The 25,484-nt window shown below is 39.0% G+C and overlaps 1 protein-coding gene across 1 annotated transcript in view; it reads left to right on the forward strand.

The window, feature by feature from the left end:
* The window catches only part of PCDH15 (protocadherin related 15), a 566,546-nt gene that overhangs the window by 47,379 nt on the left and 493,683 nt on the right, over positions 1–25,484 (forward strand). Inside the window, exon 2 of the transcript XR_002117515.2 lies at positions 5,644–5,721. The gene's annotated coding sequence lies outside the window, so the exon portion shown is untranslated. The remainder of the gene's footprint in view (positions 1–5,643; positions 5,722–25,484) is intronic.

Here is a 25,484-nt window from a genome sequence, read left to right on the forward strand (position 1 = left end):
TCCCACTAGTGTTATTTTATACCGAATGTCCTCTCACCACTTCAGTGGCATTCTTCTATCCTTGCAGTCTCTTAAAAGTTGCATTCTGTTTAAGGAATTCAAACAGATAGGCGTCTTTATACCGTGGGCTTTTTTTTGTTCTTTTAAAAACAGTGCAACCAAGGTAGGAATCCTCATCAATTCATAGCTTCCTGTCAAGTTTTTATACACTGCTGAGAACATAAATCAGTTGGAAATGTATAATTCAGAAATCATTGCCACTTAAAGGAATATATATCGTTTATATGGGCTAGACATGAAAAACTCTGAAGGAAAGATGCTGCCTTTGGAAAGGCTTGATTAGATGCATGGGGTTGCAGTACAATGTGCTTTATAAGATCAGCATGTATAACAATGAGTTTTACAAATGCCTTCAGTCAACCTTAAAGCAGACTTGATCTTTAACTTTTTTGAAGTATTCTGGTAACTTAGACGTGATGCTAATCCTGTTTTTCTCTCTGCCTTTTTATCCTAGTTACTTATTGATACAGTAAAAGAGAGCGATAGCTGTACTTACTGTGTATGACCCTTATGCATATCACAGTTTGCTTTTTGACTTATGCTCTTTGAATACAGAAAGATAACTAGAGGCCAGTGAGAAGAGCAAAGAAGAAAGTAGAGTGACCGATTTGAAGACACTTACATCCAGTCCTTAGAAGGGAGTTCATGGAAAATAGAAGAGCTTCAGAGACATTCCTTTCCTGGATTACACTGCTGATACACCAGCTTTTGTGCCAAGGGCAGAGTACACAGGTTCAGACTGTGTTCACGTCAGGCCTGCATGTGAGCATTGAAAGCTGCCAATATTTCTTTTGCCAACTCTTGACCTTTTGGTGAGCTGTGTAGATTCGGTGCGTATTTGTCCTCTGTTGTACTGCCTAAGCTCTCATCTGACAGATGTGCTAGCATCAAGAGTTCATACTAGTCTGAGCAAGGCCTTGAGAAACTGGAATAATTTTCTCAGGTGATTCTTAGCAATCTCTGGGAAGTGTCTTTGCTCCCAGCCAGGGCTCTGGATACTGCAAACTGTATGTGAAAGCACTGTGCATCAGGCAGACACGTGACAGAATGTTTAAATTACAGAGTAGTTCTCCCTACACTCAGTAAGAAGCATCTCCCTACACTCAGTAGAAGCGTCCTGGAGTCATCTCTGTACCTTCAGGTCTTGGCAAGTCCAGCTTTCAACGCAGCGTAACTAGTATTCAGGGGATGATTATTTGGCCTTTTCTATTTCATACCCACTGAAGGGATGAATCTTATTTACTGCCTCAAGAACTGGCTGTTCCGTGTGGGGATAGATATATTCATGGAGTTCTGAGAAAGACTTATTCATTGCTGCTGCTCTGACAGCACTGATTTCTCATATCCAAGCAATAGGTTATCTTCAGTGATGAAAGGGAAGCCATGTGATGTAGGCTTAGATGACGTAAAAAATAACTTTCTCTCTGATTTTTCTAATGTTACGTGCAGTGAGAGAAAAAAAAAAAATATTGTAAGATGTTGCACTTCCTCCTCCTCTTTTTTTAACTTCACTTTTTTTAGGCCATCTTGAATAAAAACAACCTTCTTCACAAATCTGAGAGCAATGGGCGTTTTTCTGAGTTTTAGCCACAGTTATCTTAGTGTTTATATTTGTGTAATGCTTTAGAGTCACAATAATTTAGGTAGATAGTTCAAGAAAAGTAAGCAGAAAACCAAATCAAAAAATCAAACCAAACTCAATGAGGCTCCTTCTCTTCATATATACTTCCATGCCATAGAAATCAACACAGAATCATAGACTGACCTGGGTTGAAAAGGACCACAGTGATCACCCAGTTCCAACCCCCTGCTGTGTGCAGGGTCGCCAACCAGCAGACCAGGCTGCCCAGAGCCACATCCAGCCTGGCCTTGAATGCCTCCAGGGATGGGGCATCTACAACCAAAAATGAGGCAACACTTACTTGCATTCTCATTATCCCATTTGTTTAGGTTTTTCTTTTTTTCTTCTTTTTTTTTTTTGGCATCATGAAAGAAATCTCTTTCTTAAAGCATTCAAAGGAGAAGCTAGCCTAATATAGTTGCTTTCAGTTGAATCTCATTCTGTACAGTCATTAAAATGGATGACTTTACCTTTTTATTTCTTTTGGAAAGCAGCAGTGGAGATTTCCCCTGAATTCATTAAAACATGGCCATATCTGAAGCAGAGAGACGAGAGTTGAAGGGCAGAGTGGCAATGCTGCTGGAGTAATGGCATTTGTAAGAACTGCATCTTACCAGCATTTGGACTTTCAATTAGGCAAGATGCTATGAAGAAAGCAACAATTGCCCAAATAAGTGAGCATTTTCTTTGCTTAGATTCATAGTTTTGTTTTGTTTTTAAGGTTTAAATCAGAGTACACGAAAATGTATCAGACTTAGAATGCAATGTTTTGAAGGGAGTAATACTAAAAAGGAGATATATGTTACTTATATCTAATTCTGTTTCTTTTATCATGAGGATTGAATCTGGCCAACCCAAGACTACCATTTTTTGTGGATGTTAGATGGGTAACCTGTACTCTGTTGTACCTACAGGAGACTTTCAGCAGTCATTGAAAGACCACTGGTCGCCTGAATGGGCTGAAACCTTTCTTCTGCCATAAACTCAAGTTATGGTCATCACCTCACTGATGGTTGAAGAGAAAAATCAAAGAAAAATTCCTCAGCTGTAACGTAGGGGAACAGCGTTAAGTGTTGTCTCTATCAGTAGTGAAATCAGATACTGAAAATAAACTTGTTTCCTGTTGCTTTGTTTTTGCAATTAAATTGCAGCAGCTTATGCAAAGCGATACTTTTAATAAGCTTAAAAATAAGGTCAGTAGGTCTGCAGGTAGCTGAAGATATCATAGCTCATGTTTCTCTTTTGCTGTGGAGGCTAAGATTCATTATGTGTAAAGTAGAGTTCTTGGGTTTTTATGAAATGCAGTGAGAACTAATGGATAAGACATACTTGATCCCAGTTGTCCACAGGCAGGCTCTACTTTAGCACAGGAATTACTGACCTGTAGAGCCAGCTGGCAGAGAATGAGTGTAACGTGCTAGGGAGAGTCTGAAGCAAACGTTTCGTAGGTGAGCAGGGCAGAATTGCAAGGTATGTGATCTGACACCATCTGAAGAGTAGGAAATTCCTGCTCCTGCATTTTGTGGACGTAGAAGGATGAACTGAAGAGAGTAGTCAAGGGAGACCAAGGAAGCCCAAATTAGGGATCTGTTGCACACCAAGCTGTGGTAACTTAGTTCTGGATGTTGTTGATGTATGCAGAAAATAAAAGCGGAGTTAGAGGACTGAATTCTCATCTGATGTTAGATTTATTCAGAGTTGGAGATCAGCGTGGACCAGTTGTGAATGGAATTTGACTTATGGGTATAGGAGGCTTAGGCCTGGACTGAATGACAACAAAAGGTCTTTCCCATAACTTAGTGTAGTTGATGTAGGGTTTGATCCTTTTGGGTCCCTTCTAAGTTGGGATATTCTACTGCTTATATGATTCTAACGACGTTATTTGTCCGTATCCTGCTCTCACATTGAGCTGTATGCAGAAAATATTCCTGCCTAAGGATAGCCACACCGTTTTCCCTTTTCGCCTCTGAAAGTCCATGCCTCAACTAAAAGTGCCTTGTTCCTTTTCTTCTGCAGATATGTTGCTCTTTCCTCTGTAAGGGAAATTTCTGTCAGTGAACAATCTGGGAATCTCTTCTTGATAATAAATGAAAGATTCCAAAAAAACCTTGACTAAGCTTGACTAACCAAGATAATTGTAGGTGTGATATTGCCGATAGCTAGATTTGGTGATCCTTTATAGGTTTTGGAACTGGAATGAAGAACAACTGAAGGTCTCCAAGAGTTGACATTTTCGTGAAGTTTATGTTATCATGATAATGTCTAATATTTTAATATATGCATATTTATTATATATACATGTTTATAATGCTTATCCTGTAACATCACATGCTGTGAACAGTAGAAGCTTGTGCTTTTACATGTTTGTTGAGAAGAATGATACCAAGTGGTACCATCAGGGTATGGTGGATGTACAGCTGTCTATTGGTTTTGCTTACAAGAAGAAGTATAAAACAAAAATCCAAGATGAAGCAAATGTTCAAATAATGCATTTCACCTGCTCTTTATTAGTATGCTTCAATGTATATATTGGTATTATAGAGTATTAACAGTAATTTTGCTAGTAGAGATGAAATTTGATCAGAGGAAAGTTTGGAAAGCTTGTTTTGGTAGCAAAACGAGAGAAAAAAAAAACGCACAGCGCAGCAAGAGTTGTTATCAGTTTCAGATTTGTTCTCTGTGACATTATTTTTAAACCTACATTTGTATCAGAAGGTAATAGGATGATAGCAGAATTAGAGATGATTAGGTGAAGTGCAGTGCCAGTTATGGAAAATTCAGAAATAGCTCCAGATGCAGTAATCAATTTGATTATATTAATATGAAATATTTGCATATTGTTAAAAATAAATGTAAATTCAGAATGTTATTTAAACTCTCAGTAATTAGATAATTGATAATTGTTTAATCCAACCAGAAAGCTGTGATGTAGGAAGAAACTGGTGTGTGGTGGGCCTCTGAGCCTAGGGAGAGTAACTAAGAACATGCTGTGTTATGTCAAGCTTGTGTTAATAGAAATTCCAGTCCATGTGAATGACTTCTTGCACTTCATCTGCATAACCCATGACAACAGAGGAAGAAATTATCTCCAAGAGTGTAATATAAAGTTAAATGTTGAAATCTTACGATATCTCGGTATGTGCAAATATGTTTGATGCAGGTGTGTGTTTGACTTACACATCTTATGTGCTTGTTTATTTAATGCCAGCCTCTTTATAAAAACGATCATGATGTTTCAGAGTATAGGAGCGTAAGAGTAGCGCAGTGTTCTTACTCTCTTTGCTCTGCTTTTTCATTGCAACTGCAGTCTTAAGAAAAAAGCACATAAACAAGCAGATGTTCTTTGGATATTGAAATTCTCATATTTTGATCCTCGTTTTAAAATCTGCTGAGTTGGATTCACGTATCTTCTTGTTCTGTGTGTGCAGTGCTGTTTAATTCAATCTGGGTTACTACAACATTAACTATTATCTGCGTTTGAATGTATGAAAAATGGAACAAATAGAGTTATGACAGTGATACATGGATGCATTTTTGAAATCATACACAAGCACAAGTAACCATCAATCTATTCGCGTAGCACTTTGAAGATTTATTGAGCCTGCTTACTGAAAACCTTGAACGTACTCCTGTTACCGTGTGCATCTTTATCAGGGCTTTGGGAGTGACTTAGGTGAGCTTGTTTTGTTAGCCTTGTGGCCAATTAATTTCAGTAAATACGTATGTAGGTTTTTTCCTCTCAGGCTGACGTCAGGGCTGTTACTTAAGATGTAGAGGGTAGAAAATGTTCTGGTTATAAATCAAGCAGATTCTTCACTGAGGAAGCTTTGATTTATGAATATGAAACTAACTCTTGCAAGGTTGCTCTAATTTATCTTAAAAACCGGAATTTTGAGCAAAAAATTCACATTGTCCACTCAAGGCAAAAGCCTGATGTAGTATCAATCTACTGTGTTTTCTAGGAAGATGGGGATATAATTCAGCAGATACTTCTGGAGCAGCTGTTGTTCATCTGGCTGTCAGAGGAACCAGGAAAAAAGGTAATTTCGTTTTTTTCTTTTCAGAGGAAAGTGCGCTTTAAAGTTAGATGTGTTTGTTTTTCCTGCTTAATAAAACATACATGCACATGAAGACTTTCTGTGGAGAACTGTTGGGCAGACAAAATAGATAAAAGAAGATTAAGTAGTGTAACTAGTATGCTGTAATAATAAAAAAAGATAGTGGAGAAGTTTATTACAGTGTGAGGTTCCTGAGATGTGTTTAAAAAAACAAAAAGAAAAACAAAAAACCCCAAACAAACTGTTTTTTTTTCTTTTTTCTTATGCATGTACAAAAAAAAATATTTGTTCTACCTGGACTAGATTTATTATTCCATATTGATTGTCTCATTCTGTTGGAGCCCATTTCTTGCAGTAAAGTAGTAGAGCTGTCACATCTACCACGATGCATCAGAGATCTGTCAGGCCGGTGGCTTTTTTGGAGGTTTGCCTTTTCAGAAAAATGTAGCTGAGCGTTAAAAGCAGAAGTTTGACATTTTCAAGATGAAAATCAATCTTTTTTTATGTGGTGTTTCTCAAACAAAACTTGTGCTGTGATTGCACAAGTAATGGCTTAATATGTTTGAGGGTATGCTACCTATGCTGTATACTTTGGGTAACAGACTCAACGTACTCTGTAATGAACATAAATTGCAGAAACACGAGGCAGTCAAGGCAGATGGCAAATCACACCTTCATCTGCTGCTGTTATGAATGTGAATGTAAGGTCAGGAGCTTACCTTTTCTTCTGAAGTTAGTTAGGAGCTAACATGTAAAAATTAAACAAGTTGCAAACTGCTAATTTTCTCCTGTGTATAGAAGAAAAGAAGCAAGAGCTGTTAAAATCAGTTGCTAAGAGCAGAACGAACGACGCAATTGCCTGAATATATTGGAGGAGGGCTTGAGTGAAGCATTTCTGAAACTGATGGATATTGTACTTGAAAATTAATCTCAAAATGGTCAAATGCGTTCTATAAAGCATTTTGTAAGAGGAGAAACTGTGTGCCTGCACAGGTAATTGCCAACTGGGTTAATATTTGGGTTTGTTACTATACATTATGTCGTTAATAAAGGCAAGCTGCAGATAAAGGTCGTCGTGGTTGAGAGAACTGTCTACAAACAACAGAAATCAGGGAAAAGCAGCAAGGAGATATAAACAGGGAAGCACCAGTAGTGGGATGCTAGGAGAGCTCTGGTAAAAAAAATGTTTGATGTAGGTTGCTGCCTTGGGAAAGTGATTGGAAATATCTAATGTAGGGATGGTCTTGATTTGTGGTTAGTCACATTCAGGGTAATAGTCCTCATAAAAATAAAAAGGGAAGTGCTTTGATTCTTAGTTTTCTCCTTTCAGTAGACACAGCTGAGGAAATTGCTTAGTAGTTGCTATTAATTCTAGTGTCTAAGTATGTTGGCTGAAGAACCACCTCCCTGTGTGTTTGTACCTCGTGGTGGTTTTCAACTCTCTTTTGTTCTTTTTGGAACGGTACCTCTGACATAGAGGCACAGTATAACAAAATAATATTAAGATGGTCAAGAACCATTCAGGAAAAAAAAAAAAAGGTAGATAAAGCAATAGAATGCAACAGTGCAGAGGTCAGATTTACTGTAACGAGTCATAATTGCAGACGTGATTTGAGTGAATGTTCTCCACTTGTAAAAGTAAAACATAGTTAATATGAATGTTGCATTGAATTGAAAATGTCTCTGAAAATTAAGGGGTATTTCAATTTACATAAATAACCTCAGCATGATTATCCAAAAATGGACATTTTGGAAGAGACAGGCACAAGTGAGGTACAGTACACTGAGTTATTAAACATCTGCTTTTAAATCCACTGAGTCTAGGAAGTCATTTCACAAAGTGAATTTAAATCACATCAAATGTCAAGACCTGCTACTACATAGATATTCTGATTTTATGTTGAGAAACTTGTTTTTTATTTGCTTGCATAACTCACAAAGCTATAAGAGTTGTATTTAAATATTTCTAAAAATCGGTTTAATGAAATTGGCCATCCTAAAAGATACGTATTTATTGAAATGTATTCTACTGTGTAAATATAGATAATTTTGTTTTTCAAAAGCCTTAGGAAGTCATTTTTGGTGGTACTCTCTGTGCTGCGTTAGCTGGTATCATTATTGTTGTAACAGTACCTCTTCACGCATTTTATCAGTGGAATACATAGTAATTTTCCATGCAAATGATAATTTGTCAGCCACGAAATAGTGGCACCATTTTGTTAATGAGTTTAGTAATGCATGAGATGGGTAATTAGAGGAGGAATGGTTTTGTACCTTTAAGTTCCTAACAATTAATAGATCCACTTAGGATAACAGCGAAACTCCCTACAGCGCTCATACCATCTTTGCTTTAAGTAAGCTGATATCCAAGTTTGACTGGTAATTTCTTGGCCCTGTAGTCAGTAATAAAAAGAAACTGGAGGAAAACAGATATTAGCTATTCCTGAGCTATAAAGGCACTCAGAGTAAAAAAAAATAAAAATAAAAATAAAAAATACGTTTTGCAGTAGACACCATTAACACAGATTGCCTTCAATCCATTAAGCCTCATCACTGCAATGTTTTAAACAAGTGTTTGTTTCTAAGAGCTGGGGAGGCTGAAGAATTCAAAACCACCTTAGTTTTAAGATTTCTGAGCCTTAATAAAATGACGCTTGGTCTTAATTTTATGTCTCCATTCGTGCAGGAAATTAGAGGACTAACTTCTTACTGCATAACTCTGGTTTTTGAAGCTCTAGGCTCAATTTGGCAGACTCTATTGCTCAAATTAGTTCCTAAATGAATTACTTGTTTCTGAAGTATAACCGATAGCAACTTGGATAAAAAATACTTATCGTATGAACATGTTTCTCATTTGCAGAAGTAATTATATGATGGTTGCTCTCGTCGAGATGCATATTTACTCAGAAATTTAAAGCTAATAAGTTACTGAGTTTCTCTGTGCAGTATGTCATTAACTATGGTCTTCTCTAATCATAAGCTGCACGTTTTATACTGTTTTGGACTAGAATGGACCCAAACATCATTTAACCGTTGTGCGTTGCGCCAGTGAAAAGTCTGGATGAAGATTGATGTTGTTATTTACATGTCTGCTTTTTAATGGTTGTTTAATTGTTACAAAATGATGTTTTCAAGTGAGGCCTTGGTAAAGCTACAGTGAGAGATGTTTGTTTTTATGGCATTGCAGTCTTGGTGGAGATCTTACAGAGACGCTGGCTGGTCCAGCCTGAAGTCAGGTTGGGAGGAATCAGTTTCAGCACACGAACTGACTTGGAAATAAGGCATGAAATGGCTTGTCAAATTTGCAGTTGCTGTTCGTTGCGCCCGTAAGCTCGTGCTTTGAGCCAAAATGCAACCTATTTAAGTCACACACTTTGGTAGGGGTTGGTTGTCATTTTACAGTGTTGCTGAAGTGATATCAGCACCGTTAATAATCATATTTTCTGTGCGCCCATGTAGTGTGTCAACTTCATCTGATGCTCACGAAGGTGAACATTGATGCTTTTGTTACTTGTATGTGTAGTGTGCTTCCAGTGCTGTCTAGTGCCAAACTTAGATCCCAGTCAGAGCATTTAAAGGGATCTAGATAGGCCTTCTCATTACTGTGATTTTCTCGGAGATGACTGAAATGCTTCTACACACCGAATAAAATCAGGTCTAGATATGCCAGAAGCTCAAAAGCTTATCTTTTTAGGTACAACAGAACTATGGATGGTATCTAAGCATCTTTCCTCCTAATCCCCTTGACCTGCAAGATGTGTCCTTGATTTCAGCCAACACAGCAACTTGATGAGAAAGTCCCTGTGCTTTCCTGGGGGCTTCATTTGTAGAGTTATAAGAAAGCTCAAGGTCCATGACAGAGTCTGTGCCATAAAACCTCTTCTCAAATTGCTGCATCATAATTGTCAAGTTCGGAAGAAATTGCCATTAAGAGAATGTGTTTAATGTGCAGATAAATAAATGCGCAAACCTATTCCCCATCTGCTGTTCATTTTGATACTGAAACTAAAATAATGACGTTGAAAATTGATTTCAGCTTTTCCATTAGTAAACTAATTGGAATATTCTGCACACAGTTAATTTTAATTTCTTCTGAAATGTCTTTTGACGTTTATGGGTTGTTTGAGCGATTGTTTATGTGATGTGAAAATTAATATTTGCCACATTTTGACATTGTGATCAGAAGTCTGTTTTCCAGTATGTCTGGGTGGCAGAAATGAAAAGGAAACAGCAGTGGCTGCATCACAAAGGCTGCATTGGCAGTAGGTGCTTTTGTCTCTGTGCTGATCCTGTGGTTGGAATGTCCTAATCTGCAATAACAAATAGAAGAAAAACACTGGATAAGAAGTTGTTTTGCCCGTTTAGTTTGATAGGCATTGTTTAGCTAAGGGGTTCGGATTTGTCAGTGTCAGTGTTAGCTATCTGAATTTATTCAGCTGAACGAGAGAGTTAAGGTTTCAGGGTGGCCCACCTCCTTCAGCATATTTCTTTAACTGGTAGAGTGTAATTAAGTTAAGCTGAAGGGTACTAATAGGTCCAAGCAAGAACATTTTGATGTCAGGGCAGACTTCAGTGCCAGCTGGAGAAGGAGTTGTCTGATGGTTGCACTCAGAGAGTTTTGGTCAATGATTCACTGTCCAAGTAGAGACTGGTGATGAGTGGCATTCCTCAGGGACTGGTGCTGAGACCAGTGTTACTTAAAACCTTTGTAGGCAACGTGGACAGTGGAATCCAGCGCACCCTCAGCAAGTTTGCAGACTACACCAAGCTGAGTGGTGCAATCGTCACACTAGAGGGAAGAGAGGCCATCAGGAGGGACCTCGACAGGCTTGAGAGGTAGGCTTGTGCCAACCTCCTGAAGTTCAACAAAGCCAAGTACAATGTCCTAAACCTGGGTTGGTGCAATTCAAGGCACAGATACAGATTGGGCAGAAAATGGCTTAAGATGAGCCCTGAGGAGAAGGATTTGAGGGTGTTGATCGATGAAAGATTGAACATAAGCTGGCAACGTGCGCTTGCAGCCCAGAAGGCCAACCGCATCTTGGGTTGCATCAAGAGAAGCGTGACCAGCAGGTTGAGGGTGGTAATTCTGCCCCTCTGCGCTGCTCTCATGAGACCCCATCTGGAGTACTGTATCCAGTTCTGGAGTCCCCAGTGCAGGAAGGACATGGAGCTGTTGGAGCAGGTCCAGAGAAGGGCCAAAAAAATGATCAGAAGGCTGGAGCACCTCCTCTATGAGGATGGGCTGAGGGAGCTGGGCTTTTCAGTCTGGAGAAGAAAAAGCCCTGAAGACACCTTATAGTAGACTTCCAGAACCTGGAGGAGACCTACAAGAAAGCTGGGGAGGGACTTCTTATAAGGGCAGGTAGCAACACGATGAGGGGAAATGGCTTTAAACTCTAAGAGGGTAGATTTAGTCGTGATATTAGAAAGACATTCTTTATTGTGGGGATGGTGAGACACTGGAATAGGTTGCCCAGTAAGGTCTTTGGATGCCCCCTCCCTGGGAGGTGTTCAATCCTAGTCTGGATGGGGCTGTGAGCAACCTGGTTTGGTGAGAGGTATCCCTGCCTATAGCAGGGGGTTGTAACTACATGATCTTACAGGTCCCTTCCAACCCAAACCGTTCCATGATTCTACGACTAAGAATCTGGCAGACAAATTGTGAGGTTGGCACAACTCCTTGTGAGTTAATTCCCAAGTACCTTCTTGAGGAAAGGGCCTTGGAAGCTGTAATAAAGCTGTTGATAGCTCTTTTGGTTTTTGTTCAGTGGAGCAGCATCTGTATGCATTCGTGGACTGTAAGCAGGCTAGCATCATAGAGGTATATTTACCTTTAAGTTCCTTCCTTGTGACAGTAACTAGGGCTGGGTCTCAGTTGGTTTTAATGATTAGAGTGTCGCTTACTTTCAGAGTAAGCTTTCTAGTTGAGTTTTTCCTATGTAATGAAACAGGCCTTCTGGTTGAATGCCATCTATGTGTGTTTGATATTTTCCAGTTTCTCAGTCTTGTTTTATGTTGAGTCTATAGACTAAAAACAATACCTAAGCGACTTCTCTCTCCAAAATGATAAGCAGATGTGCCTTTTATCACTGTTTATGACCGAAATGCTTTTGTCTCAGATAAAATTACATTAATTACTCACGTTCCTGTATTCATGTTGATTTTGATAATAATAACAATAATAATAATTCATATTATTGAAAAGCATACTGTGATAAACTAAAACATGTGGATCCTGTGATATTTTTGTTACCATTCCAGCTCATGGAAGACACAGATTTAAGCAGCAGACATTTTCGTTCATCGCATCAGGTGGATTTCTACCCTGAGGACTGCAAATGGTGGATGTTTTCACATACTGTACTGATTTGCTGGAGGAAATCTGTAGGGTAGACCAATGGTTTGTTCTAGAATGGCACTGAGAGTTCAGCTAGGCAAGTACTGTTGTGAAAGTGTGGCCCAACATGGTTCTCTCCTTGCTCTGCTAGGGCATTTACTAACTGTTGCCTGTCATACTTCTCCTTGATTTTCTTTTTCCCTCTGAAGTTTTTTAAGGAAAATATCAGGGCAGAAAAAGGAAACCTTTTCTGTTTCCGTCAGTGATGCACTAGAATAGAGGGAGTGGATCAGTATGAACGTCTCAGCGCTTCCCTGCATTATTAGGCTCAATTTGGTGAACACTCAAGTCGAATGGGAAAATGTGAAAATGGTGTGCACCCATAACACTCTTTTTCTGGTAATGATGAGTCTGGCATTCAGAAGTGAGAAATACTGATTTTTGTTTTGAGAAGAAAAATGTTTGTTTCAGAAATGAAATTATTAGTAAAACCTTAATATTTACGTTCATAATTTTTTGTACCCATCTCTTAGGGGTATTGTCCGCGCTACACTTTGTCAATCACCTCTCCAGAATTCAGTTTTGCCAGGGAAAAGGAGATGAAATAAAGGTATGATATAACCATAGGCAAAAGTGATGCATGGCACACTGCAGTAATCTGCCCATAAAAAAGCCATGTATAAATGTCTATTTATTTCTTAGTTTCTCACAGCTCCCTCTCTCTGTAAAATTACCTCCTCTTTTTCAACATGGCCCCAGTTAGATCAACACTGTATGCAGCTCACTTGTTTTTTGGGGGCTGTTGTGCAATTGCTGCTTGTTCTCAGTTTAATTACAGTCTGATTTCATAGAGTAGTAGTTATTAATTTCCTTTGTCACCCAGTGAGCTGGCATTATCAAAGTTATTAAAAAAAAAAAAAAGGCAAACTTCTGCTAACATCTGCTTTAAGTGTTTCTGATTCCTTCAGGATTACAAGAACATGGCATGGAAGTGCAAATCAGTCTCCTTCCAGTCTTCTTCAAATGTTAGGCAAACTTTGTATTTTATGCAATTAAATGGACAATGCAACTTTAATTATTTTTATTAAGTATAGTGGACAGTCGCTTTATTATAAAGGTTCATGTTACAATGGATAGAGATTTAGTACAAAAAATACCAGTCAGCATTTTATGTATTATCAGTCTGAGAAATATATTTTTAACATATATTCCACGTAACATACATACATCTACCCTTTCCTGCTTCGTTAACTGCATGTTATGCCATTAAGAGAATGTTAGCTCTCATCACATCCAACAGCAGTTTGGAAGATTCATATAGATTGCAAAATGCTAATTTTTCTGATTAATTACTTACTTGACTAAGAGCTGAAAGCCTAATCCTCCAAACTCAGACCTTAGATCAGCAGTAATTTGCTGTTAGTGTTTTGCAGGAGCATTGTCACTTCAATGGAGGTGAGGAATTTGCATCTTGGAGTTTTTCCCAATGTTTTGCAATAACATCTGTAGGTCAGTATAGAGACAATTTCATTTGAAAACATTTTCTCAGCTGCATTTTGTTTTGTTTTCTGAGCTGACAGGTGATAGGTGGAGTGTTGTGTTTGTACTCCGTTTTGAACAATATGAGTGGTACAAGCACGTCAAAGACTAATGGAATCTAGACTAGTCCAGCACTCTTGGCTGTTTCTCAGTAGCTACAGGATTTACAGGAAAACAAATTGTTTTTCCCGTGAGGAAATAAATATATGAAACTTGTATTTGCAAGTCAGAATTTTCAGAACGAAATACCTTAACTCCTGCAGACATGCTCCACGCCCGAGGTGAGTTGCTGATAAATGCAGTGCAGAGGTGTATGAAATCTTAACTCCAAGGCAATTGGGCTGTTGGGTGAAACTTCCTTCGTTGCTCTGTCTTACAATAGTCAGAACATGTGCCAAGAGTGTAAACTCTCAGACTTGGTCCTAGTACCATAGAGAAGGACTTAATACCTCAATTTTAACCCAATTTTTATAAGCGACAAACAAGTGAAATAACTTCTTCAATATCTGTGATATTAAATTTTCTGCATTTCCTTGGCCTCACGTTAGGGCTTGCTTATTCTCACATCTGTGATACCCAAGCTGGTGAAAGGCACCTCATCCCTGATGTTCCTGTTGTATCATATGCCCTGAAAAAATACTGTGTTTGGTTGCATTTCTTTTCCTTATCCAAAGCCTGATGTGTGACTAGATGCAAAACTGTACCCCGTGTGTGCACAGTGAGAGCCAACCTTCCCTCCTATTTTCTGCTGTGAAGACGCAGCCTAAGAAGGAAAAGGCAATAAACAGGCCAAATTTTCACATGTACTGAATTTGTTTGACTCCCCAGTAAATCCTGGTGATCAGGCTACTGACAAGGTCCTTTTGTTGCATTACTTCAGTTTGATGCAGTCAATTGTGCCTAACAAAATAAGGGTTTAGAAGCACCGTTTCACAAGGCCTCTAATTACTGTATGCAGAACAAAAAGGATATTGACTATCTTTAATAAAACTATACCTTATCTTTTGATGTAAGCAAATAAATTGCTGGAAAGTAAGATGGATATTCTGAATACAATTATTTTCAAGACGTATTTAGCCATAGCCCACATTCGTGTTTCAGAACAGGCTGCATTTCAGAACCCAGTACATTTTTACTCATTGTGTTAAAAACTGATAACAGCTGCACTTAAAGATAAGGGCAAAGGGTGCTTCTTAAGACAAAGAAATCATTCAGAAAGGAATTATTAGTATACAATACTAAAATGTGATGGCAGGGAATAAAAGAGCAAGCATGTGTTGGCTTGTGAACATAGAGCCTGACACGAGTGTAAAATAATGAATATTTTTCAAAAAAAAAAAGTGACAAAACCCATCCCCAAAAAGTTAGCAGTGCTGAAAATTTGGTTTATAAGATCTTCCTCCATTTGTCCATGGACCAAACATTGAGCTGCAATATCTAAAATTAATAATGAGGAGAAATATCTCTATTGCTACTACTCTGATAGCTTTTTCCTCCCCTTTTCTTTAAAATGGCAGTAATGCAACTAAAAGGCTTTTAACCCCAAACTGAACAGTATAGATAGGGCTGGTCAAGTATGAGTAAAATCTATTGGTTTATCCTAAACGTGTAGTCTTTGGGCTATTCACTATTAAAGTGTGAAATGAAAACTAGTGAGAACACATTAAAAGATACAGACTTTCCATATGGAAACAGAAATGTCTTTATGAACTATTTTTTCAAGTGAAGTGAATTAAAGATAGGTAAGAAAACAAGCATGCTTGTACGTGAAGGATAGCAAGAGAGGCAGAACCAGGACCTTAAAGATGAATCCTCATTTCTTGTGAATATCAGTGCGTAAGCTGTGATCTTGTAGAGGACCAATGGTGTAAGTAATGGAGAGTGTTCATTTCTCCCAGGTTTACCAGAATTAGCAAGTCATAGTTACTCCCATGCTCTCATGTCATAACAAGTGCCAAATCTATGCAGTTAGTATACACCAATGCATTTCAAATGTAAAATTGTAAAGCGACAAAATGCTTTTGAAAGTCTGGTGTCTTGACAACCATCTGCTGTTTGTTTAATTACAGTGAGCTATTTACAGTTTTATCAATGTGAATTACCCATGCACATTCATATACTATATATATATGTAATATGTACAAAAATTCAGCCTATAAATGATTACTTTGTAGTCCAAGATGATGTAGATTAAAGGGCTACACATGGCTTGATTGTTAAAAACAAAACGAAATGTCTTTCTTGGGCAGAAGGTGTGTTTAGGTAGTGTCCCGCTTCCTGAGTTTCGAGGGAGGGGAAATCATTTTTTATGGCACCTGGTCAGAGGGGTCACTGCCCTGATGGAGTCATGCAAGACTCAGAGGAGTCAATTTGTGTTGAGAGCTTTCTAATAACAACTAATACTCGGTAAAATCGGCTTGTTTGCTAATAACGGTTAATAAACATGCCAGGTAAGAGTACTTCGGCACAGGGGTTATTTCTATGCTGGAAGTTCTAAGACAATATTAGGCAGTGGCTACTACAGAGAGTGAAAGAATAGAAGAAGATAAAGAGAAAAAATAGAAAAGGGGAAAGAAAGACAGACAGACGTAGAGACAGATATACAAACACAGCAAAGTGGTTCACCACTCCTCAATCCTGCGCTGTCTTGGTGTTGGAGGGTGCTGATTTTTGGTAGTGGTGGGTCATCCAAGGTGGGATTGCCAGTTGGCCATGATGACAAACATACGAGTCCTCTTAAAGTTCGGAGTGGTTGAGGCTGGTCTTTGGAGTGACAGGTTCGGGGAGCTCAGCAGGAACTCTTTGTTCCTGCCTTCCCAGCCTTGTAAATTTAAATCAGTTGAGGTAAGAGGAAGCAGGGAGATGCCAGCTTGTACTTTGCCTTCATGGGACACAGTGGTCTGATCTTTCTTTATGAAGATGATAATATTTGCTCATCCATTCCCGGGCCTTCCCATTAAAAAGCAAACATCTTCTGGCTCTGTCCAAAGGAATGCTTTCCAAAGTGAAACTGTACACAAAGTGTTGCTGATTGTCTCCTGTTGATTTGAGATCACACATTCCTTGCCAGTCTTGGGTAGAAATTGTGTTATCATCCAATGTTTTGTATTCAGCAAAGTCCAGTAAAGTATGTTCTAACAGTCTGTAATATAAGGATAAGAAACTATTAATCAACGTAATTCAACAAAATTTTAGGAGTGAAAGAGCTTAACTCTGAAAACATGCTGAATAGGTTTAATGCTTGTTAACAAGGAATTGAATAACAATGAATTGCTTATGTACATCTGTATGTATTTTCTTGAGGTGGCTCAGACCTTCTTGTTGCGGTCTCCACTGAGAGAAGGGGGGAGGATTGTCTATTGGTAGTTTAATATTGAATATAATGTAGTTCTCACATGTCCTACTGAATGACCTCTGCAGCTGCTGCCATGATCAAGGGCACACTCTTCTAGGAGTGTAATTTGCCAAAATGGAAGAGTTCAGCTGGCTGGGTCTTAGGTCAGCTCCCTGAATAGCAAGAGCTGTTGGGAACTGCTTTAAGCAATGTCTCTGCTTGAGGTGCCCCCCAGCCATATGTGTGCCTGGTCTCCTTCCTTCAGGGCTCTGACTCGCACCCACCGACACGTTATCTTACAGAAATACTGCACTGAGGAGTGTTGTTTCTCCTTAAATTTTACAGTATTAAACGTGACTGACCAAGCAGTTTTATATTTTTTCCTTACGCTCTGGTTCACTGATGTCTTTATGTGACTTAAATCCATTGAAATGTAGTAAAACATCAGCATAAAAGCATCAGCACCATTAAAGACATTGAGAAAGAAGTTTAGTAGTATGGAATTATTATTCTAATCTATTAAGTCCATTTTATGCACACATTGTGTCTTTCTCCCTTTCTTTGCTTATTTTTTTTTAACTGTGTTTTATATCTGGAAAATTTATGATCTAAAATCTGTGCCACATTTCCCTTTATTGTCTCATGGCACATAACTCATTTTCTGTGGGTGTAGGCATTGTTGTGACTCAGCATTACTAAGTCAGAAAATGTTAGATATCTGAGGGTATTTTGCTTATTTAAGAGCTCTGTTCTAACGCAAGTAAAAGTGATAACTAGAGTCTGTGAGGACCCAAACAGATGAGAATGAAAAGTATTTTGCTTTATGTGATAAAGCTTGAAAGTGGCTCACAATAGTTTGAAAGTCAGAAACTCATTAAAACATTGGTATTTGCTTATGCTTATGTTTTTGTTAACTAAGGGTTGTTTTCTGAAAGTTAGTATTACAGCATCAGGGTGGAGTTTTGGGGTGGTAAGTACCTGCATCATGTGCACAACTTTCATAAATTTTTTACAGCTGGCTGTAAAAAAGTTGACTTAATTTCTGCACTACTTACTATGACATATTTTAGTATTTCTATATTATTCGGAGTCTTCAATATTCTTACTGTAGCTAGTAGTGTCTGCTGGGGGTCTGTGCTAGGTCAGATCTTGTTCAACTTATTCATCAGCGACCTGGATGAAGGCACAGAGTTCACCTTCTGCAAGGTTGCTGATGATACCAAACTGAGAGGAGTGGCAGGCACACCAGGGGGCTGCACTGCCATTCAGAGAGATCTCAACATCCTGGAGAACTGGACAGAGAAGAACAGGGCCAAGTGCAGGTATCTCTGACTGGGGAGGAATAACTGCATGCACCAGTACAGGTTAGGGGTTGACCCTACTGGAAGGCAGCTCTGCAAAGGAGGACCTGGAAGTCCTGATGCAAAGAGGACCATGAGCTGGCAGTGTGCCCTTGTGGCCAAGAAGACTAATGGTGTCCTGCATTGAAAAGAGCATGGCCAGCAGGTCGAGGGAGGTGATCCTTCTCCTCTGCTCTGTTGAGGCCATGTCTGGAACACTGAGTCCAGTCCAAGAAAGACGTGGAGCTCCTAGAGGGAGTCCAGTGAAGGGCTACAAAGAGGATTAAGGAGCCTGGAGCATCACTCCTACGAGGAAAGGATGAGAGAGTTGAGACTGTTTAACCTGGAGAAGACTGGGAGGGAATTATTAATGTGTGCAGATACCTTACAGGAGGATATCATCAGGATGAGGTCAGGCTCTTTTTGGTGGTGCCTGGCAACAAGATGAGATGCAATGTGCTCAAACGGGACCACAGGAGGTTTAGTAGGCGCATGAGAAAGAATATTATTTGCTACGTGGATGACAGAACACTGGAACAGGCTGCCTGGGGAAGTTGTGTATGCTCCTCTGGAGATACTCAGAACCCCTCTGGGCGTGATCCTGCTTTGAAGCAGGGCATTTGGATTAGATGATCCTGAGTGACTCCTTCCAACCTCAACCATTCAATAATTCTTACCTTTTCCTTACTTGAATTTGACATGATTGTCTTGTAATGGCAGACCGACGCTTTTGTGTGTATTTTTTATTCCATTGTTTTTTAAAAATTATCTTATTTTGCACCATGAACTTCTGAGCACAAAGTGTAAATTACTGATGGAAGAAAGTTATGGAGAGAAACACAGCCTTAATTCTAGTATTTTCCCACTGTTCAATGCTATTAAAAGGGTCTACGTTTTATTTAAATCTCACACCCATGTGTGTGATAATATGGAATACAATGTGTTAAGGTTTGCATATGTGTGGGCTGCTCTAAAGGTAATTCCTCCTATTTTATTCTGTTGGCCCACAACATCAGAGGTGAATGTTGGTTATATGGCAGTACAGACCAAATTTTCCTTCCAGCATTTTGTTTTTGTTTTGTTGCTGTGTGACAGATGGCAGCAGAAGGCAATCTGACAAAATGACGTCTGACATTTTAAACTGAGACAGGGGAGGTTTAGGTTGGATATTAGGAGGAAGTTTTTCACCCAGAGGGTGGTGAGGCACTGGAACAGGTTGCCCAAGGAGGCTGTGGATGCCCCATCCCTGGAGGCATTCAAGGCCAGGCTGGATGTGGCTCTGGGCAGCCTGGGCTGCTGGTTGGTGACCCTGCACATAGCAGGGGGTTGGAACCAGATGGTCATTGTGGTCCTTTTCAACCCAGGCCATTTCTGTGATTCTGTGTTGATTTCTATGGCATGGAAGTGTATATGAAGAGAAGGAGGCTCACTGAGTTCCTCCATGAGGAACAAATGGCACCCATTGAAAATGCACAGCTAATGGTGGTGATTTTGTTGAAAAATAGCGTTTTGTAGCTGAGAATTTGCTCTATCAACTAATGTCACTGTGCTCTTTGTATCTGTCGTAGTTTCTATGGAAAGAAATAGGAGATGTTGCTTTTGGAGCAAACTGGAAACAGAATTGGGTCTACAGAACAGCTACTATTAAAACAGGAGCATCACATAAATTAGGAATTAAGCTAAAGAAAGAAATTATGTTCTAAACTGTCCTAAGCCCTTGAATGTACAGAAGTAGTCCCTTTCCTCTGGTAAATAACAAATGGTCTCAGCACTGCTCTGCTTTATAGTGCAATCACAGTAGCGTGGCAGGGATGGCATGCAGTGCCTTTTTCTTGCTTGTCTCAGCATCAGATGAATGAGGGCTAGATGTGACTGCTGTGTAATTCAGGGCATTGCCAAAATCTCACGAGCCCTTAATTGAGTGCTCAGGAAACAAGAAAGGCATCCTGTAAACTCTAGCACAGTACCCAGAGGTGTGGGCCAGGGAAACCCAAAAATCTCTCCATTGCTTTTTTGGAAGAGATTGTCTGATAGTTTCAGGACTTCATGAATGCTTACTGTAATCCATCAAAAATACTGCTGTTTTGCATATTAATCTCACCTGAAGCATTTTAAATTCTTTATTCTTAAACTTAGAATCCAAATACGAGCTTATCTACTCTCTGTTTCCATAGTCAGTGAAAGTTTCTGATGAAATTTTTGATGTGAACTAGGAAGATTTTGAGATTTGTAATACTTCTACAGAAATTGGAATAAGGAATGGGAAATTTGTGACATGGAAGTAGATATTGAGAAAGCAGTAACCGGGAGAGTATGGATAGTTATTATGCATGTTGTGTCTGTACAGGTTCTATCTGCAACTTTGACCAAATTACTGGTACTTTGGTAATGCGTGCTCAGTTATGTGATGACCTTTAAAATCTATATAATATTGTTCATAAGGGACGGGTTTTTTTAATTCTGAAAGCCATTTAGGGCACCATGAACTATGAGAAACACCTAGTAGGCTGATGGGAGGCGGTGAGTAGAAAATCAGAACTATTTCAGGCCCTCTAAAAATAAGTATGAGACAATAACCACTATATGAATAGAACAGTATTACTTATTTTTTAAAAGCTGCAGAAGTAGCCTCCATTTTTCTCAGTGTTCTCATATACTTAAATGAATGATACTAATAAATCCCTATTTATTTTTACATAATGAAGGATTTTCACTTTTTTTTTTTATCTCTCACATGTGATAAGAACACCTGGAGTTGTAGTACTAAGGTAGTGGAGGAAGACTCAGGATATGCATGGGGCGAACTTTAAAAACCAGGATACACAATGAAATCTGAATACATGATAAAAGTTGCATTGATTCGAATTAGGGAGAAGATATAATATATGAAGTTGAAAACAACAAAAAAACACCCAGAGACCAAAAAAGCTCTTTTTGTAGGAATATTTAAATGTAGCAGTATGCAAAATGAAAAATGAACAAAATCTTCCAATTGTTGGCTGAACCTTCCTTTTAATCAGAGGCTGCAGATGAGTCATTGCTTTGGGAAGCTGACAAAATGGAAGGAGGTTTTGAGGAGATAAAATGATGGTGATTTTGTTTTGTTTTCTTCCCCTTCTTTTTAGTGTTGAGAACATTAAAAGGAAAAAATGTCAGTGGTATTTTCCTGTGTTAACAAACAGGAAAAGGGAAGCATAAGATAGTTCATCAGACAGATGCTTTTAATTAATTATGAATGTAAATCTTGATTTTAAGATTATGTTAGGAGAGCTTGTTAGCATTTGTATTGCATTGCATGCCTTAGAATGTCATCTTTCTCTAAATGAGATACACAACTGTAGAATGCAGCTGGTATGGATACCTCCCTGTGTAAGTCGATTACATGGCTGTAATGCCAAAATGCAAGGACATCTCCTCCTTGTTGGGTTGGGAAGTACAGGGAGGACTTCATTTCAGGACTGGACAGGGATGGCTGAAGGCCCAGGATGAGAAATACAGACGTAGCATCTTCAGGGAGACCTCTGTTGGCCTTGCCTGGCACTGTATTTCATAGAATCATTAAGGTTGGAAAGGCAGCTAAGATCATCTAGTCCAACCATCAACCCATGCCTGTGACCACTCTAGACCAAGTCACTCAGTGTGAGATCTACCTGTTTCCATAACCCCAGTAAGGGTTATGAGTTACTTTTTGTCTTTTAGTTCAACCTTGCAGTTCCTGATCTGATGAAAAATGAGTAGTCTTCAGTCTCCAAAAAGCGTGAATGGGGTTTTGGGGGAATGCTACTAGACTTACGAAGGTGGTGGTACTCTCAAAGCCGGCACTCGCTTTGGTGAAACTCTCTTAAACTTCCAAATGCAAGTAGACAGTGGAAGACATAAGAAGCAAGTGTCTTAAGAGTGGGGCAGTGCTTCTGTGGGTGAAAGGATGAACGTTGCAGCAGCAGACTGCCTCGTGGGTGTGAAGCTTTGAGCTGTGGGTTTGAATCAGCTGCTTCAGAGATGGGCTGTCTTTGTGTGCTGGCTGAACTTCAGAAGGATTCTGAAGTGATTTATGTGAAGAACTGCAGTTAGGATAATATTAAGATTCTCACCCATGGATACGATAGGAAATTAAACATTAAAATTGACTCTTTGTTCTGAAGTTACATATCTGTGTTCTCTTATTTCGTTTGCTGGAGTTAAGGCTTAAGGGCCAACATTTTCAGCTACTGTCAATTCAAATTGTTGTCTCAAAGCTTTGATGATTTATTGAAGATCAGCTTATTGTATGATCCATACTCAGAATTGTTTGAAAATCTGGAGTTTAAGCTCTCGTTCTCACAAACCATATTACTTCAGTACGTGTGGCAAGGAGCTGACTGCGTTGATGTTGAATTTGCTTTGTTGGTATCTCATTATTATTGTGCAGTACTGTAGATGAGATTACACATTATGAAAATATATTGCCAATTGTGTGTGAACAGTAGGAAGTTAGTAGAAATGCTGCTGATGGCTGTACGTGTTTACTAAAATGTGAATTAGCATGATTTCTCTAGCTTTAGATACAGACAGGTTTTATTGGTCTTCTACAGAAATGTGTGAATCTGATAGATGAATACTTTTAAAACATTACAGCAATTCCGACTGCATGTTCTAAATGTTATGTTCATCCCCTCAGAATATAACTTAAAAATTATTGCCAACATATAACATCAATATAGATGTATCTAATTTAGCTTATATTGTCTGAAATTTGGTGAGATCTATAAAAAGCAAAGCATGGGAAAAGCTTTATTCTGTGGGTTTTAGTTAGAAGCATTATCACGAACTTGCTATTTCAGTTTTGTATTTTCACTTATTTGAAACCTTAGTCAGTAAAGGAACCTCGTCTCAGTAAAGTACACAGTTTGGATGCATTGTCTTTGGATGAGCTGCTGGCTGATCTCCAACAACTTTCAGACACAGACGAAGAATGATTGCCATCGTCCTACCTTTTCTTCTTACCTGCTTTTTATCCAGCAGCGCTGTGACTGCAGCACTCACCTGTGGTCAGTCAGACTGAGGTTCAGGCTCCTTCCTGACTGCAAAGATAAAAACTGTTTCTCAGTGCATGCACAGCAGCATTCCAGTTAGAAGTTCTCAAGAAAAGTATGTTGGGCCACTGAGCACGTAAATACTGAATGAGCTGTCCAAGGAGGAATAGTGGTCTACGTCTGCTTGGCTTCGTGTTTGAAACAGGCTGCTTCTGCCAGGAAACCTCCAGCGTGGTAATCTCAATTAAAAGAAGTGAACAAGCAAACAAAATCCAGCTTCCTGGCTTTCATTTCCTTTTGCTCTTGCCAGTATGCAGCAGTAACCAACACTGGAATAGAGCAGGAAAGAAAAGAAAATCTTCACATGGATAGTTCTGCTCAAATAGAATATGAAACCTTTTCTATTCCCTTCCCCAAAGAGACTGAAGTGGTGGCAGTTTGTTTTTCAGAAGAAATTTGCTTGTGTGATCTGCAGTAATGACCTCTAACAAGATTCACACTTTATCTCTTTTCAGAGCACACAACAGCGTGACGCTCGTAAAATGTTATAGAACTGTCAATAGCTCTGAGAGGGCTCTTTGAAGGGTATTTTTTGCAACACTGACCACACTTTTAATATGATCTCTGGGAGAAGGGTCATTTAAAGATTCATTAATTCTGTTTCCCAGTGTCTTTGTAATAAGGTGGTGGTAGGGCAGAATTAACAGTGGCATAATTTTCTCCGATGAACTAATTGTCTTCATAGACATTAAGCTTTTATGCTGATATTTATTGGAATAATCAATTAGTGCTTTCATCAAAATTAAGTGGAGTAATCTGAAAGACTGTTACATGTCTATAGCTTTAGAGAAGAGTGTTCTCCACTGTGCTGTTGCTCAGTCACGCTGTCTTTCACAGCTACACAGCAATAGAGTCCTTAGAAGGTTTCAACATGAGCAAATGAGAAGTATGACTAGTGGAATTTCCTTGTGGACAGGAACACCCGAGCTTGGTTCTGTCTCTTCAGCAGCAGGTACAAGGCCGCAGCAAACTTGCTCAAATCCACTTACAAGCTAGAGAGTTGTGGTAGCAGTGCTCAAAAGTTTTGAATGACTTGGTGTCATATCACTAATTTAAAGGAAGCTCAGAAGCTAAGTATCACAGCGTTAGATCTGTTGAAAGCTTCCATGATTTTGGTAAGCCACACAAAACCAGTTAGCCTTCAGCTAGAAAGATATTTGAGGGTATGTATTTTGACTACGTGAGAGACTGACTGATCACCTGGTTTTGTATTTGTAACAGCTTTTCTGATAGTCTGTTTTCATTGCCAACTCCTACACTGCTCACTTCTATCACAACTACTCAGAGACAAGAAATAAAAGAGCTATAAATATTTTTAGAGATCTTCTCCACATTATTATTTAAATGGTAGTAATTTAAGACTGTAGATCAGTGGCATCCTTTTGTAGTCCGTGTTTGCTGCTGCCTGTTAAAGGTTTTAATTTCCATTCAGTGAATCCAAGGAAGTATAAGGTACCTGCAATTCAATTAGGATGCATTGGTGAGTATTTTAACACATCCCAGTCTCAACTTGAATGACTCTTATCTTAATCAAGGCCTTGCTCCAATACGCTCAGTAAAACATGGTCGTACAAACCACGTAACAAATGACAATTGAATGTTAATCTTGAATGTTATATGCCTGCTGTTCACACAGCATAAGCATGACCCTATCAAGACTTCTGTTATTGCAGAGAGCTTTTCTGCTGTTGCTAAAACCCAAAAGAACTCCTTTCTCAAGAGGTCAAGCACATGGACTGGGTTTATTCATAGGAGAGGCAACGACATGCAAATAAGAGAAGTCACACAAGTCAGTTCTTAACCACTGCAAAGACTGAGAAAACAGAATAGGCTTTCTCTGGAAGTGTTTTTGTTTAACAGTGCTTAGTTCACCGCTACATGTGTTTGCCTAGAGAAACTAAATTGCTGCTCATTGTGTGTTTTCTTAGCAAGTTAGAACACAAGCAATCAGAAGAACGAAAGCAGTGCAAAAATAAGACATATATTGTACACAGTGTACACAAAAACATTTTATCACTTATAGAAAACTGATCTGGAAATCAGTTCAATGCCATTTCCCGCAAAATGTCTAGAATGCCTACTTTAGATATAGGAAACTGCTGCCTTGCCTGCTTTTTTTT

The sequence above is a fragment of the Meleagris gallopavo genome, chromosome 8 (assembly GCF_000146605.3).
Source record: "Meleagris gallopavo isolate NT-WF06-2002-E0010 breed Aviagen turkey brand Nicholas breeding stock chromosome 8, Turkey_5.1, whole genome shotgun sequence".
Lineage (NCBI taxonomy): Eukaryota > Metazoa > Chordata > Aves > Galliformes > Phasianidae > Meleagris > Meleagris gallopavo.